Below are 16,941 nucleotides of genomic sequence, written 5' to 3' on the forward strand. Positions count from 1 at the left end.
GGGAAAGAGGAGCTTCTAAAACAGAGTGAGTGGAATTAGATGCCAATAAATGTATTGATCGAACACACAGAAATAGCATGCTTGACATACTGCCTCCCCTAAGACTTTTTCCAGGGTTTATTTGGGTTTAACTTGTAGAATTTCTTTATCAAATTTGCTGCTGTCACATTTGAAGCCTCCACCCACACATTGTGACTTGGTGGGAAATGTTTCCATCTAATTAAAAAGTACAACACCCCACTTTTTAATTTGGCATCTAGAATCTCTTGCACTTCATGGTGACTCTGATTCCCAATCTGGATAGGTTGTGTAGTTTGTGGTCGAGGGTGCCAAGACGTAGCTCCAGGATCCCGGCGTAATAGGCTGCAATGAAAGACAGGGTGGATTTTACTAAACATTTTTGGTAGTTCTAGTTCCACAGTAACTTTATTGATGACTCTCTTTATTTTGAATGGACTCAGAAATTTGTAAGCTAGTTTCCTTGAAGGCTGAGACAGTGGTAAGTTCTTAGTTGATAGGAAAACAATCTCCCCTACTTTGAAGTCCCATACTGGAACATGATTTTTATCATAATGTCTTTTGTAAGTGTCTTTAGCTGTTTCCAGGTTCTCTTGTATTACTTTCCACACTTTCCCTAAGTTCCCCCACCAATGTTCAAAGGATGATGGTAATTCTGGGGTATCTCCCCCTGGTAGCAGGGGGAAAGGTTTTCCTTTGTAACCATTCACCACTCTAAAGAGAGAGGTTTTGGTGGAACTGTGGACACTGTTGTTATATCCATACTCCGCAAAGGGTAACAAATCTACCCAATTGGATTGTTGGTAGTTTACATAGCACCGTAAATACTGTTCTAGAAAGGCATTCACTCTCTCCGTTTGACTGTCGGTCTGAGGGTGGTACGCTGAGCTCAGACCTTGTTCTATGCCTGTTAACTTACAAAACTCCCGCCAGAAGTTGGCAACGAATTGTGGCCCTCTGTCACTAATGATCTTATCAGGGAATGAGTGTAATTTAACAATGTGTTGGAAAAATAGGTATGCTAGTTTTTTCGCGGTAGGCAGTTGCGGGCACGGGATGAAATGGGCTTGTTTTGAGAAAGTATCTACTACCACCAATATCACGGTTTTTCCTTGAGACATTGGGAGCTCCACAATAAAGTCCATGGAGACTACTGACCACGGTCTCCCTGCGGTTTCTAAAGGTTGTAGTAATCCTGGGGGTTTTCCTCCCCTTTTCTTGGCCATTATGCACACTGGGCAGATGGCTACATAACTCGAGATATCCTTTTTCATATGTAGCCACCAAAATTGCCGGTTAACAAAATGTAAGGTTTTCACATAACCAAAGTGTCCTGAGAGTTTACTACTGTGACAAAATTGCAGCACTTCCTTCCTGAGGCTCTCAGGCACATAGAGTTTCCCTTCTTGGTACCAGAATTCTCCTTCTCCTTTCATAACCTCATCTGGTTTACTATCTCCCTCCTTTTCCACCTCTATGATCAGTTTCTCTCCCCCCCCCCCCCACTTTTCTTCTACATTTCCTTTCTTTGCTTTAGTTTTAGTAGTGACTGCCCCCACTAAATGATTGGGTGATATGATAGAGTCAATGACTTCTTCCCTTTGACTATTGTGTTGAGGGAGTCGAGACAAAGTGTCAGCTAAAAAGTTTTTTGATCCTGAAATATGTTTTAAAGTAAAATCAAATTTGACGAAAAATCCCGCCCACCTAATCTGTTTTTCAGTAAGTTTCCGGTGACCCGTGAGTGCCTCTCAGTTTTTATGGTCGGTCTAAATTTCAAACGGGACTCTGGCTCCCTCTAGCCAGGACCTCCAAGTTTTTAACGCAAATGTCACTGTAAATGCCTCTTTATCCCACACAGACCAATTTCGCTGCTCCTGAGAGAATTTTTTAGAAATGTAGGCACAGGGCCTTAGTCTCCCTCCATCATCTGCTTGCATTAGAATGGCTCCTACAGTGACATCGGAAGCGTCGCATTGGACCACAAAGTGTCGTAGCTCATCTGGGTGACTAAGAATGGATTCACTAGCAAATAGTCTTTTCAGTTTATTAAACGCCTTTTGACACTTGGCTGTCCATTCTAGTTTTGCGCCTGGTCTCTTTGCTTCCGAGCCCTTCCCTTTTGTTTAAAGGAGGTCCGTCAATGGTAACATGGTATGCACAAATCCCTGAATGAAATTACGGTAAAAATTCGCAAAACTGAGGAATGATTGAAGCTGTCTACGTGTCCTCGGGGGTTCCCAATCTAGTACTGCTTGTATTTTGGTGGGGTCCATTGCTAACCCCTTCCCGGACACTCTGTACCCCAAGTAATCCAGTTCAATTTTGTGGAACTCACACTTAGACAATTTGGCGTATAGCTTATGTTCATATAGAGTGTTGAGTACTTTCCGTACTAATTTCACATGAGATTGTAAATCTTTAGAATAAATAATTATATCGTCCAAGAACACTACCACCCCTTTATACAAGTAGTCCCTCAGTACTTCATTTATAAAATTCATAAAAACTCCGGGAGCCCCTTGTAATCCGAATGGCATGACTAAGTATTCAAATCGTCCCATAGGAGTATTGAATGCAGTTTTCCACTCATCCCCTTCTTTTATGCGAACTCTAAAATAAGCATCTTACAAATCTAATTTTGTAAAGATTTCCCCCCCCAGACACTGTGCTTAATAAATCCTTAATTAGGGGTATGGGGTAGGCATTCGAGGTGGAAATCCAATTGATTCTTCGAAAATCTGTACAAAGTCTAAGCCCCCCGTCCTTCTTCTTTCTAAACAGTATTGGGGCAGCATGTGGGGTGGTCACAGGTCTGATGAAACCCCTCTTTAGGTTTTTATCTAAAAAATTCCATAGTTTGGCCTTTTCTGCCCACCCCATGGAATACAGTTTAGCCTTAGGAAGTTTTTGCCATGGGATCAGTTCTATAGCACAGTCGGTATTCCGGTGGGGAGGAAGTTCATTTGCTTCCTCTTCGCTAAACACCCTTTTCAAATCTTTATACTCCTTGGGGATGGAGCATACTTCTTCTACTGTTAAACATAGTCTTTCATTCCTAGTAAACCAGATCCGGTTATTCTCACCCTTAATGGTGCCGTTAGTTCCATGACCTGCTGCTCGGCACTTCTCAGTGCAGGTCATTCCCGTTTCCCGCCGGCTCATCTTCCCAGGACATCTCGCTCAGCTCATCGATGATGATGGTTTCCTCATCCAGCAAGGTGGCAGCCACGGTGCTCCCTTTTGCTGATTCTTTAGGACGGCTGGTAGTCTTCTTTGGTGCTGATGCACTGGGCTTCGGAGAAAGCACTGGGCCCTCGAGGTCGTTCCGGGCAGTTAGCCGCCAGATGATTTAGATCCCCACACCGAAAGCAACGTCATGGGGTAGTCGGTTTGCTGGCCCCCCCAAGGGGATTCACTTTCTTCCCTTCAGGTTTTGCCCCAGACCGAGACTCACGTCCCCCCTTTCCCCCTTGCTGTTGCAGGGCCACTCTCTTCATGTTGGTCTCTACTTTACCTGCTAATTGCACCCATCCCACCAGTGTGGTGGGACGAGCTTGTTGTAGGGCTCTATCCAGCACGCTTGCATTCAGGCCCCTCTAAAACTGCTCTATTTTCATCAGCTCATTCCAACCCCGGACTTTGGCCGTGTTTGCATGAAACTCAGCCGCATACTCACGCACCGATTTCGACCCTTGTTGCATGTCTCGTAGTGCCGTCAATGCCCAATTCCTGAAGTGGATCTTCATACTGCGTGAGTAAAGCTTGGAGGAAAGCGGCCACAGTGTCTAGCTCGGGGCTTCTGGTCTCATACAGACTCACATACCATCGTTTGTCGGCTCCTTTCAGCTTTGACCCCAGCGGAACTCATTAGGAAAAGTATTCCCCAATAGTGCATGTAACTATTGGCTTGGATAGAGAAGTATTCCACTTTTTCGGAGTCCCCGTCAAACGTCGTGTCTAGGGACCTGTAGCAGCGTCATCGGTGGTGGCATCGGGGCCAGCAGTGGTGGTGCAGCGGGTTGTCTCACCAGGGGAAGTATTGGTGCTCCCCTTGGGTCGACGGGTCTTAGTATCCAATCAAGCTGCCTCCTAATTTCTTGCGCCATGAAGGTGCCATTGGCTTGAATCTCACCCCTCAAGCCCCTCGCCAGGTTGGCCATCTCATTTCTCACCATCTGGAGGATTCCTCGACCATCAGGTTCAACCTCCTCCTCCTTCCCAGCAGGGCCAGGTTGCTTGAGAGCCTCACCTTCTTCCCCCTCATCAAGTTGCGGTTCTTCTCACTCCCCGCCGCCAACAGGTCGGGCGCTTTCGCGAGCGCTTTCTTGCCCACTCTCTCCAATCATTACTCTTACTCTACGGGAATGTCACATCAGGATGGCCTCCCTCCGGGCTGGTGCTTCCTCCATCAAGGTAGTGGGAGTTCGCGGTTCCCAATTATGGGGTGTAACGAGAAGCTGCTGTACATGTAGAAGGGACCCTCTCCCCACAGCTCATTGAGTGTCTAGTATATGCTACGGGGGTGTCCGCACCTCGTTCTCTTCCTCTCGGTCGCCTCGTCTTCTCTCCAGAGCGTTCGAGAATTCACTGTTATCTGGAGCTCTCTCCGCCATTCAGTCAGAAAGTTGCCAGTTCAGTTGAATTCCAAAAAGATCACTCTCAAAATGTCAAGCATCGGTATTTCGAATAAACCAGCAGTTGTTTGATACAAAGACTCGTTTCATTGAAAATCCGTTGTTGGCTCAAGGTAGGATACCTTGAGAGTGATACCGTGTATCACACAGCATAGTGTTTTAAGGGCTACTTCAAAGGCAATAGAAAAGATAGCTTCAAGTCATAACATACCATTGTGAATTGCTACAGATATTCAAAATACTACCCGTTGCTATTATGCAGTTATAACTTCCCTGGTTCCCATACATTCCTATGTCTCTTGAAAAGCGGTATGAATGGGAACAAGTCGGGGGAGGTGCCTCCTTTCTTTCTATCATCAAAGTTACTTGCATTCCTACGTTTTCTACCCAGAGGTGAGAAAAGAAAAGAAAGGTGAGAAAAGCGGGGGAGGGGGGGAGCCAGCTTTGAAATGCAATTGTGGGAAAGAGGAGCTTCTAAAACAGAGTGAGTGGAATTGGATGCCAATAAATGTATTGATCTAACACACAGAAATAGCTTGCTTGACATTAAAAACCAGCAAAAAAACATGACCAAAAATGTGGTGTATGATATAATAATGCCCAGCAGAGCAATAGAATGTTGCCTGGCACCTAAAGATTAGTTAGCTTTGTACAAACCTTGAAAAGGAATTAAAAAGTCAAGGTCCAGTCACAGATAAGGCACTGTCTCTGGCTGCAATCCACCTGAACTCTGAGAGAACAGGCATACAGGAGGAGGCATACTCTAGAGATTATGAACTGATGAGTTGGGAGGTAGAAGGAGAAGAAGAAAAAATCAGGAGAAAAGGAGAGACTTAGTGGACTGTGAAGCTTGACAAATCCAAGATGACTGAGATTTAGGGTTGCCAACTCCAAATTAGGAAATACCTGGAGATTTGGGGGGTGGAGCTTGAGGAGGTTGGGGTTTGAGGAAGGGAGGGACTTCAGTGGGGTATAATGCCATACAGTTCCCCCCTCAAAGCAGCCATTTTCACCAGGGGAACTAATCTTCTATTTCAATTCCAGATCTCCAGACCCACCTGGAGGCTGGCAACCCTACAACCAAGGGAACACACCTTAGCTGTAAATACTCAGCTTGGATTATAAACTCAGTGCCTATCCCAGAGACTGCCTCTCCTTCTGAGCCTCCTATAGCTAGTGAGCTCCCTAAAAACGGCTGTGACCTTTGTGAAAATCCAAGGACAAAATCAGCAAAGAGTAAGGCAAAGTAATAGGTTGCTCTTCCAGTCATATAAAAGAGATGTGATATAAAAGAGACAATGATATACTCACCCAGGAAAAATATGAGCCTCAGTTGTTGTTCATGAAATAACACATTTGAAATAACACATTGCTCGTGAAATAACACACTCTTTCTCTGAGCAGAATGTGCGGCTTGACCCGCCCCTTGCCTGGCTCTCTCCTGCTTCAGAGGGAGTCAGGAAGAGGCCGCAACCTTTCTTCACAAGAAATCAGGACATGGCCTCTTCCCAGCTCCCTTTGAAGCGGAAGAGGGCCGGGCAAGGGCTACACATTCTTTCTTCGAGCAGAATGCGCGGCTCAGCCCACCCCTTGCCCAGCCCTCTCCCGCTTCAGAGGGAGCTGGGAAGTGGCTGCAGCCTTCTTTCTTCACAAGAAAAAAGGATGCAGCCTCTTCCCAGCTCCCTCTGAAGTGGGAGAGGGCTGGGCAAGGGGCGGGCTGAGCCACGTGGTTCAACACATGGCTCAGCCTGCTCCTTGCCCAGCCCTCTCCCACTTCAGAGGGAGCTGGGCAGACATTGCATCCTTTCTTTGCTCTGATTGCTCCGAGTGAAGAAAGGACAACTTGGAGTTTAAGGGTTAGCATGAGTGGGGTCAGGTAGGGGGTGCCTGCCCCTGTTGTGAGGTGACACCCTAGGCGGCCGCCTACCTTGTCTACTCCCACGAGCCGGCCCTGATCGAGACAGATAAAAAGACTCACCACTTCCTAATGTTCTATGTAATAAGTCCTATAATTATAAACAGACTAGGAATAAAGCCCATTGTGAAGAAAAATACAGCAGGCTCTAGAAAGAGGCTCTGGGCAAGTGTCCCCTCTTACTATCTTCCCACCTTCCCAAGTAAAGGAGAGCTGATCTCTGCCATCTGGAGAGCAGTTGTAATTCTGAGAACACACACCTCACATGTTCAGCTGCATGTGACTCATCAAGAGCAGAAAAATCAGCTAACAAACATAAAGGTATGAATAAGTGAACAACCACAACCAATTCTTGTTGATGATGGAAAGAAAGAAGCACTCAGTAGTGTTTCAGATTCAGTTGTGTCTTTTTTCTGCTACTAATTTTTATATAATAAGTTTTAGTAGCCACATGACCCTGACAAGGTCATTATTAAAGCAATGCTAGTCTTTAGCAAGATGAATAGTGAGAGATGTTCCGGGAATCATATTATTCTTATAGTAGATCACCAGCAAGTACTATAACAGTGGTTCTGAAAGTCCTGTCAAAATAAGTACCTTCTTCATTATTCAGTGTACAAATTGTGCTAATGACTTTCATTGAACAGGGAGGTCACCTAAAGATTGTACTGCACCACCTGCTCATGATATAGCAGCTGTTATTCATCCACATTGACAAAGAATGTGAGAATGTGCAGGTGATATGTGAAAGAAGAGCTTCTAAAATCTTTCAGAACTGTATAAAATGCAAAAAGAAAGATATATGCTACTATCCTTCAGCATTTTAACATTTGGTTTCTAATTTTGATGGCAAAAGAAGTGTTTTGCTTTCCAATAAGAAGAGATTGTGTTCCAGAATGTATTTCATTTGCACCATATTTATTTCATTTGGGATTTTTATCCCACCCTATCAAGCAAGTGAGCTCAGGGCAGTTAACAACATGGCATATAACAACATATAATTTTCAACAATGATACATGAAAATATCAATATTAAATAAAATCACAATAAAAAATAAAAAATAGCAGCACAGTGAATGGTTCCAATCTAAAAAATGAGTAAACACATACCAGAAAGGGGCAGGAAAGCATTTTGGCGGAAACTGGCACCACTCCTAGTATCCAGGATGTAGATAGTGCTGTAAGGTGCCTAAAGGGCACTTACACAGGGCACTTAGAACAGAGCATTTAAAGCAGGGAAGGCAATGTTATTTGACATCCTCTGCCTCAACCAAAGGCTTGGCAAAACAGCTTCATTTTACAGGCCCTGCTGTATTGCAATAAATCCCACAGGGCCCTGATCTCAATAGTGAATATGTTCTATCAGGCTGGGGCCAGGGCTGAGAAAGCCCTGACCCTGGTCAAGGCAAGGTCAAGCACTACTAGACAGTGTTGGTCTGAAGACTGCATGGCTCTTCAGGGTACATACAGGGAGAGACAGTCCCATGGGTATGCTGGTCCCTAGCTGCATAGAGTCTCAAAGATCAATACTATGACCTTAAACTTGACTTGGTATTCAACTGGCAATCAATGCAGCTGGCACAGCACTGGCTGAATGTGTGCCCGCACAGACATCCCAGTCAGCAGGTGCACTGCCACATTTTGTACCAGCTGGAGCTTCTGGATCGTATTTAAGGGTAGGCTGCATAGAGCAAGTTGCAATAGCCAAGTCTGGAAGTGACCACTGCATGGATCACTGTCGCCAAGTGAGAGGAGAGGTAGGGAACAGGTTGCCTGACCAGTCAAAGATGGTAAAAGGCTGACCTGGCACCATTGGTAACCTGGGCCTCCATAAAAAGGGAGGCATCCAGGATCACTCCCAGACTCCTCACCATTGGTGGTAGCATCAGTGATGCCCCACCAAGGTCAGGGAGTCTGAATTCCCAACTCAGGAACAGTCTCGAGACTGAGGAACAGAACCTCCATTTCAGGTGGATTAAGTTTCAACCAGTTCTATTGTAACAAGTCAGCCACAGCTTCTATAGCCCTACCCAAAATATGTGGGGTGGAGTCCAGTTGACTGCCAACTGCCCCCTTGGATTAACTGGGCGAGGGGCCCACATAGAGGTCAAATAACATTGGGGAGAGGACCAATATGGTTAATGTGGTGAAACCCTCTCCCCAAGTGCCACCCTCTGTCCCTGACCATAGAAGAAAGAGGATAGCCATTGCAAAGGCAGTTCCTCATATCTTACGTTAGCAAGGTGGTGGCTCAAAAGATCATAATCAGCCATGTTGAACATTGCTGTGAAATCAAGCAACAATAGCAGCACCTACCACCTCAATCCAGCTGTCTCCAGAGGTCATCTGTGAGGGTGACCAGTACAGTCTGCAACTTGTTTGCATCCTGACCAGTCTGCACCCTGGCCAGGGTGGAAGCCAGACTGAAATAGATCAAAGATAGAGGAGACATTCAAGAATACCTGGAGCTGTTCAGCTACCTTTCTCTCAAGTATCTTACCCCAAGAATGGAAGTTTCAACACTGGGTGATAGTTGGCTCCATCTCCACAGGCTTTAAGCCAAGAAGGACATGGATTGGGGGAGGGTGGGCTGGTGGTGGGCTTCACAGCCACCAGGGTCTTGTCAACCTCTTCCTAGAATAGATAATTGAATTGGTCCAACACTGGACTGGAAGACAGCCAGGGGATTCCAGTTCATGTACTGTTTCAAATGTGGCAGGGAGGTTCTGGTGGAGCAACAAGACTTTGTCCACAAAATAGCTCGTAAATGCCTCACTGCCAATAGTCAATTCCTTACCATTTTGCTTCCCTTCCGGTAGGGATGTTAAATACCTGTCCTAAATAATTGGGCTGGGTGAGAGCTAGTGGATGCAATGGAGGTCATATAGAATTCCTTCTTGGTGGCCTTCATTGCCATCTCATAAACATCCAAAAAGATGCTCTTGCACATCACAAGTACACTACCGTCCTTGCTCTAGTTATCTTAGCTCCCTCTTCATCTTCTGAAGCTCTGGAGTATACCACAGTTTGTTTGATGTGAGGGCAAAGAGGGAGCTGGGGAGAGTTCATAAATGGCTTCTGAGAGATAGCTGTACCAATCTTTCACCAGCTCATCCAATGAATCACCAGGGGGCATTGGATCCTGCAGAGCATTCTGGAAACCAATTGGATCCATCAGTCTCTGTGAGTGAGCATAAATTAGTTGGTCACCTAAACAGGGAGGGGTTGGAGTGTTCAACCAGGCCTTTGGGGCAGAGTGATCAGACCATGGCTCTGCCTCTGTTGCAGTCAGCTTCACCTCTATCCTCACCCCCCAAATAAGATCTAGCATGTGGCCTGCTTGACATGTGGGAGCTGATACAAATTGGGAGTGTCCCAGTGCTGCCATGGATAACACCAAATCCCTAGCCTGCAAGGAGGTCACATCGTCGGCATGGACTGAACTCCGGTGCTTCAGTATCAGCTGGTGCATTAGGTGGTGGGTATACCAGCCAGATAGCCAGATTCCACGCTAGGTCCACACATTCAATGCTGGAAATTTTGGGCAAGAAAGATATGTTTATCCAATCCTTTCTTGAAGGTGTCTGTGCTTGTGGCAATGAATTCCATGTGAGTATAAATGGGCAATTTTTACAGCGGAGGGTGGAAAGAAGTGGGATAGAGAAAGTAGAGAAGTACTTTCTCTATCCCACTGCTTTCCACCCTCCACTGTGAAAGGAGTACTTTCTCCCCTTCTCACAGTACAAGAACTCATGGGTACTCAGTGATGGATAATGGATAAAATGATAAAATGGATAAAAGGAAATACTTCTTCACCCAAAGAGTGATTAACACATGGAATTCACTGCCTCAAGAAGTGGCGGTAGCTACAAGCACAGACAGCTTCAAGAAGGAATTGGACAAACATATGAAGCAGAGGTCCATCAGTGGCTATTAGAACAAGGTATAGATGGAACTCTTTGGGCAAGTGATGCTCTGTATTCTTGGGTGGGGGCAACAGTGAGAGGGCTTCTAGTGTCCTGGCCCACTAGTGGACCCCCTGATGGCACCTAGTTTTGGTTTTGGCCACTGTGTGATAGGGTGTTGGACTGGATGAGCCATTGGCCTGACCCAACATGGCTTCTCTTATGTTCTTATTCATAGACCTGCATTGCACAACATCAGAGAAGCAGACCATCATAAGGTTGCCAGATAGAATTCCAGAAATATCTGGGGACTTTGAGGGTGGAGCCAGGAGCAAAGTTGGGACAAGCATAATTAAACTCCAAAGAAAGTTCTGGCCATCACATTTAAAGGGACTGCACACCTTTAAAATGCCTTCCCTCCACTGGAAACAATGAAGGATAGGGGCATCTTCTTTTGGGGCTCATAGATTTGGACCCTCTGGTCCAATCTTTTTGTAACTTGGAGGGAATTGGAGGAGAGGCACCGGAGGTTATGCTGAAAATTTGGTGCCTCTGCCTCAAAAAACAGTTCCCCCAGAGCCCCAGATACTCACAGATCAATTCACCATTATACCCTATGGGAATCGACCTCCATAGGGAATAATGGAGTGCCCAGCAGACAAACAGAGGGATCCCCTGCCACCACCTGGGGGTGAAGAAATACAAAAAGAGTGATCACATGAAAAATGAGCAACCAATGACCTGTATAGATATTTGTGATCAAAATTACTATGCTATAATGCTTTTATATAGAACTAGAAGTAAGACCCGTTGTGAAGAAAAATACAATGGGCTTTAAAAGGAGGCTCTGGGCAAGTGCCTGCCACCTCTGCTGTCTTCCCACCCACCCAAGTGAAGGCATTGCCCCCCCACACACACACACACCTCAAGGGGAGCTAATATCTGCCATCTAGAGAACAGTTGTAAATCTGAGTGATTTCCAGTGCCTCCCTAGAAGGAAATGGCATTGTATCTGTCTGAGGTCCTATCCCTTCTCAGGCCCCACTCCTAACCTGGAGTTGGCAACCCTATCTCCTTTCCTTTATCTGCCCCTCTGACTTCAGCTTTCCATTGCCTTCCTCCTCCCTGCAGCTTCTACAGTGGAGGAGCCAAGGCAGTTTGCATCATTCTCCTCTTCCCCCATGTGATCTGAACAACAACCCTGAGAGGCAGGTTAGGCTGGAAGTCTATGCCTGGTCCAAAACCACCCAGTCAGTTTCCACAGCAAGAACCTGGGTCTGGCAGATCCCACTCTGAAGCCCTAACTTATATGTCCTCCTCAAATTCCACTACAGAATCTCCAGGAATTTCACACCAACTTGGAAAGGTACCACTAAAGGCCCCTAGGCGAGTGCCGCCCCCCCCCCCAACTTTGCTGTGTTTCCACCCAAGTGAAGGCATTCACGCCCCCACCACCTCAAGGGGAGCTGATCTCTGCCATCTATTTGGATAGAAGTTGTAATTCTGAGTGATCTCCAGCCCTCACCTTGAGATTGGCAACTGGTTCCCTAGGAAGAAAGGCTTTTCCCTCAGAGGCCTATAAGTGATCCCTTAGGAAGGCAATGTGGATGCCTACAATTTCAAAATGGCACCATTAGAATCATTAAGTAGGGAGTCAAAACAAATTGAGAGAACCTTTTGAGATAAACTGAAGGAAAATGATATGAGGAAAGTGAAAGATATGTATGATACCCGGGGTACTTTATTATAATGCAAGATTTATTAAAAATAGTAGGGGTCGATATTGGTTAGGTGTTAATGGTTTGTACAGCATGTTGAAGCAACAGAAATATTCTGGAATATTTAATATTCTGGAATATTCTGGAATAAGGATGATACCCTGATGGAAGAACTGTATAGAAGTAAGAAAGATGACAGAAAAGGTTTTACAAGAAAGATATATAATATTATGAGGGGAAGCAAAGATAATATGATAAGTATAATACAGTCAAAGTGGGAGAAAGATGTGGAACTATCAGAACAGGAGATAAATAAAGTAATGAAAAATATTAATGATATAAAACTGGAAAAATTTAGAGAATTAGAAATGAAATTAATTTGGAAATGGTATAGAACACCAGCTCAATTAGCATATATGATTAAGGGATTGAGATCCAGTTGTTGGCATTGCAAAAAGAAGGGACATTATGCGCATTTATGGTGGCAGTGTTCAAAAGTGGCTGAATTTTAGCAGAAGATTATGGGAAAGGTGCAAGAAGTGTGTAAAGTTAAAGTGAAACTTTCGGGAAAGGTGTTATTTATGAGAATATTGGAGAACCCTAAAGTGGACAAGCCTTTCCAGGAGATATTTAAGGCTATGATTTTGGCAGCCCAGGCTGTCATACCATTTGGTTTGAAAGATGCCACGAAATGGACTTTGGATAAATGGAACAGTTATTTATACGAATGGATTCAGTCAGATATATTATCAATACTAAAGCAAGGAAAGCAAGGATAGGACAAGATTGAAGAAATTAAGGAAAGGTGGTATAAATATATAGGATGGGTAAAAACAGGAGGGGCTGATAATGAAATAAGGCTCAGGCTACAAAAGGTGTGCATGTGGTTGAAAATATAAATGAGTTCTATAATGGTCAATTTGGGAGGGGTGGGAGGAGGGGGGGAGGTAATTGATGGATCTGTAATATGAATGTAAGATTTGTAGGAATGTAAAATGGAGAAATAGCATGATTTATATTACAAAATTTTAAAAAAAGGAATTTCCCACCAACCTGGAAAGGCAGCACTAAAGGCCTCTGGGCGAGTGCCTCTCCACCCCCCACCCCCGCCTGGCTGCCTTCCCACCCACCCAAGAGAAGGCATTCACTCCCACCCCCTGACCTCAAGGGGAGCTGATCTGTGCCATGTATCTGGAGAGCAGTTGTAATTCTAAGAGATCTCCAGTCCTCACCTGGAGATTGGCAACAATGGTTCCCCAGGAGGAAAGGCCTTTCCCTCAGAGGAATTCCTTTTAGGAATTTCCCTCCAACTTGGAAAGGTACCACTAAAGGCTTCTGGGAGAGTGCCCCCCTCCAGCCTTGCTGTTTTCCCACCCACCCAAGTGAAGGCATTAATTCCCCCACACACACACCTCAAGGGGAGCTGATTTCTACGATCTGGAAGTTCCTAACTTGGAGTTGCCAATCCTGTAGCCTCTAAGGAAAAGGATAGTCTTTCTATGTCTTTCCCTATGTCCTTCTCAGGCAATCATCTTGAGGCAAGGCTGAGAAGAGGAGAGAGAGAGGAAGTGAAAGACAGTAAAGGTGGGAAAGCCATGCCCTCTGAGGCAGTGCCAGGCTCCCTGGTTATTGCAGTGGTCTTCTGAGGCTGTGTGTGCTGGGAGGCTGTCTGTGGGGGCTGTTGATAGGGCCTTTTGTGAGGCTGCAGAAGCTCTGCAGCCCTTTCTGAAGCCAGTTGACATAGAAGAGCTAAGAGATGTGGCTGTCTCTGAGGTAAGACTGCTTCTGGAAGTTTGTTCAGCATTCCAGAGCCTGAGTAGGAGGGAGCAGGGGAGGCCAGAGTCTCCGACTGAGCTGTGATGGGCCAATGGTTTCTGGAGTGCATGGAATGCCCACAAGAGAATTATGATATACTAGGATTAAGGCCCGTTGTGACAAAAAATACAACAGGCTCTAGAAAGAGGCTCTAGGTGAGTGCCCCCCCCACCCTTGCTGTCTTCCATCCACCCAAGTGAAGGCATGCACTTTCCTACACACACACCTGAAGGGGAGCTGATGTCTGTCATCTGGAGAGCAGTTTTAATTCTGAATGATCTCCAGCCCTCACCTGGAGATTGGCAACACTGGTTCTCAAGGAGAGAGAACCTGTATCTGTCTGAGGTCTCATCCCTCCTTAAACCTACCCCTTAAATCTCCAGGAATTTCCTAACCTGGAGTTGGCAGCCATATCTCCTTCCCTTTATCTGTCCCTCTTTCAGCTTTCCATTGCCTTCCCCCTCCATGCACCTTCTACATAGGAAAAGGACAATCTTTCTTCACACTGGTGGGGGGGGGGAAGACCAAAGCAGCTTACATCATTCTCCTCTCCCCACTTTGATCTGCACAACCTTGTAAATTAGGTTAGGCTAAAAGTCTGTGACTGGCCCAAAATCATTGTCAGCTTCCACAGCATACCTTAGGGACTGCCTTTCCCCACATGTTCCCTGGAGAGCACTTCAGTCTGGATCACAAAATCTGCTTACAATCCCCAGCCCTCAGGAGGCCAGCCTCATGACAACTAGAGCCAGAGCCTTCTCTGTAGTGGCTCCACGCTGGTGGAATGAGTTGCCGGAAGAAGTTAGAACCCTGCAAGAGCTCATACAGTTCTGCAGGGCCTGTAAGACAGCACTCTTCCACCAGGCATTTGTAAACTAGACTGCTGGCCACTACAGTTTTTAGACAACATACAGACCACTCCTTGCAATCTGCTGTACAGCAGCAGCGGAGAGGACAACCTAAGATCTGCTTTACAGAGAATTATAAATTTGAAACTTAAGATAGCACCAAAATGTTAATTATTCTATGTATTTTATGTTTTTATACTATTCTATGTTTTTATGATTTTAATGTCACACCACTATGTCTATTCATGAATATGCATGTCTTTGTAAGCTGCCCTGAGCCCGCCTTGGCGGGGAGGACGGGATATAAATGGAATTAAATAAATAGAGGGAGTGCTGCTGAACAGGAGCAAGTGGCTGGGCCTAGTTAAGTCATGCCAGCTGGGTGACATCTAGTCACCCAGAGGGTGCTTCCAGGCCTAGGGTAGCCAATCCCCACTTGGAGCCTGAAGATCTCCTGTGATCAGAACTGAATTCCAGACAACAGATTTCTTTCCCCATCCTGGAGAAAAATAACTGCTTTAGAAGGTGGGGTTGTCAAGTCCAATTCAAGAAATATCTGGGGACTTTGGGGGTGGAGCCAGGAGACATTGGAGGTGGAGCCAGTAACAAGTTTGTGAAAAGCATAATTAAACTCCAAAGGAAGTTCTGGCAATCTCATTTAAAGGGACCACACACCTTTTAAATGCCTCCCCTCCATTGGAAATAATGGATAGGGGCACCCTCTTTTGGGGCTCACAGAATTGAACACCCTGGTTCAATCTTTTTGAAACTTGGAGGTTGTTTTGAGGAGCGGCACCAAATGCTATGCTGTAAATATGGTGCCTGTACCTAAAAAACAGCCTCCCCAGAGATTCAGATATCCTCAGATCAATTCTCCATTATACCCAATGGGAATTGGTCTCCATAGAGAATACATTCCCCCCCACACACTTTCTGATGACCCTGAAGGGGGGGAGAGCCTCCAAACTGGGCAATCCGCTTCCCCACACTGGATATTGGCAACCCCATTAAAGGGTGCTCTGGCTAGCACTTCCCAGGTGGGAAATAAGTGGGGCCTTGACTCCCTGGCTATGTAGCCTTTGGAAGCTGTGTGTGCTGGGAGGCCTTTCATAGGGCCACAGTAGCTCTGTAGCCCTTTCTGAGACTGGTTGACAGAGAGGACTCAGAGACAAGTTTGCTGTCTCTGAGGTAAGACTGTTAACATTCCCAAGCCTGAATAGGCGGGGCAGAGGACCATGTCTCTCACAGTTTGCTGTTTGTTTCACTGTTTGCTTTGCAGCAGCATTGTTTTTGGGTGGTGGGGGGGAGAGACTATCCCAGACTTCTTACAACCGACCCTGAGGAGAGGCAGCAGTAATCAGAAAGGTTCCAGGAGAACCTCTCAGTAGAGAACTATCTTGCTCAAAAGTCAGTGACCTTATTATATGGTTCTGGCCTGGTAGGGCCAGCAGTAGGCGGGTCACAGTGAGGCTACCCTATGGTAGTGGGATGTGGTGACAGACATAGTGTCAGCCAATAGCTGATGCAGTGAAGTCTCACCCAGTCCCAATGAATGAGGAAGCTGAGATTTCCCAATATAAATCCGGTTTTATGTCTATAGATGATTATTTAATCAACCAGGTATGTTGTTAAAACAACATCTCACAAGAAAGATCCATTGAACAGATTCACAGTAGAAATGGTTTCTCTTCAAATCCCATGAAAAAGTAGATTGCAACAGGATTGTTAACTTGTACTTCCTGTTTCATTCACTGATTTCTTCAGGCTTGGGATTTGCTTAAAAATACAGAAATCAATCTGGACTTAATTGTATTTCCTTTCCAATGGATCCAAAGGTCTCTGCAACTATTCTATAGCCAGCAATTCTATAGCCGGCAAAAAAGCTCTGTCAGGCTTACAGCCGCGATTCTATAGCCAGCAAAAAGCTCCATCAGACTTACAGCCTGATGGAGCTTTTTTGCTGGCTATAGAATTGTTGCAGCGACCTTTAGGTCCCTTGGAACTTTGGGTCCCTTGTGGAACTCTCTGCCAGGACCTTCAAGGACTTAATTCCACAAGGTCTGTAATGCAGAGATGTTCTGCCAG

General features: G+C 45.6%; 1 protein-coding gene across 3 annotated transcripts in view; it reads left to right on the top strand.

Annotated features, from left to right (window-relative positions):
• The window catches only part of KCNC1 (potassium voltage-gated channel subfamily C member 1), a 248,865-nt gene that overhangs the window by 211,146 nt on the left and 20,778 nt on the right, over positions 1 to 16,941 (top strand). The gene's annotated exons all lie outside the window — the stretch shown is intronic.

This window comes from Heteronotia binoei, chromosome 21, assembly GCF_032191835.1.
Source record: "Heteronotia binoei isolate CCM8104 ecotype False Entrance Well chromosome 21, APGP_CSIRO_Hbin_v1, whole genome shotgun sequence".
NCBI lineage: Eukaryota > Metazoa > Chordata > Lepidosauria > Squamata > Gekkonidae > Heteronotia > Heteronotia binoei.